Genomic DNA, 866 nt, shown 5'->3' with positions numbered 1-866 from the left:
TTAAATAATACTGTAGTACCTATTTACTGCGGAGAAGGCAATGGCACCCCACTCCAGTACTCTTGCCTGGAAAATCCCATGGACGCAGGAGCCTGGTAGGCTGCAGTCCATGGGGTCGCTAAGAGTCAGACATGACTGAGTGACTTCACTTTCACTCTTCACTATTTACTGAAAAATCTGCGTGTAAGTGGACCCACACTGTTCAAACCTGTGTTGCTCAAGGGTCAACTGTCCACAAAACCACAAATAATAATACCTTTAAAGGATCTCGATATGTTTGACTCCATAAATTTACAAAAACTTCTTTATAAAAGTTTAAATATATGCATCAGTGTAAGAAGCAACATTTGTAAGGACAACAGTATCGGTTTTGTTTGTTGCCATATTCTCATTTCTCCACTACTGTGTATGCACATAGTAGGAGCTCAGTAAACACGTATTGCAAGGGTGAGTGATGAATGCAGGGAGGTGACAGTAAAGAATCTGCCTGCAATGCAGAAGACCTGGATTCGATCCCTGGGTTGGAAAGTTCGGAGCTTGTACTGTAGGATGTTCATCGCAGACATAAGCAGATAGAAGACAATGGCACCCCACTCCAGTACTCTTGCCTGGAAAATCCCATGGACGGAGGAGCCTGGTAGGCTGCAGTCCATGGGGTTGCTAGGAGTCGGACACGACTGAGCGACTTCACTTTCACTTTTCATTTTCATGCATTGGAGAAGGAAATGGCAACCCACTCCCGTGTTCTTGCCTGGAGAATCCCAGGGACGGGGGAGCCTGGTGGGCTGCCGTCTGTGGGATCGCACAGAGTCGGACATGACTGAAGTGACTTAGCAGCAGCAGCAGCAGCAGCAGCAGCTGAACAG

The sequence above is a fragment of the Bison bison genome, unplaced genomic scaffold, assembly GCF_000754665.1.
Source record: "Bison bison bison isolate TAMUID 2011002044 unplaced genomic scaffold, Bison_UMD1.0 scf7180017864491, whole genome shotgun sequence".
Classification (NCBI taxonomy): Eukaryota; Metazoa; Chordata; class Mammalia; order Artiodactyla; family Bovidae; genus Bison; species Bison bison.
The sequence above is the reverse complement of the archived record's forward strand: the minus strand, read 5'-3'. Positions refer to the sequence as shown.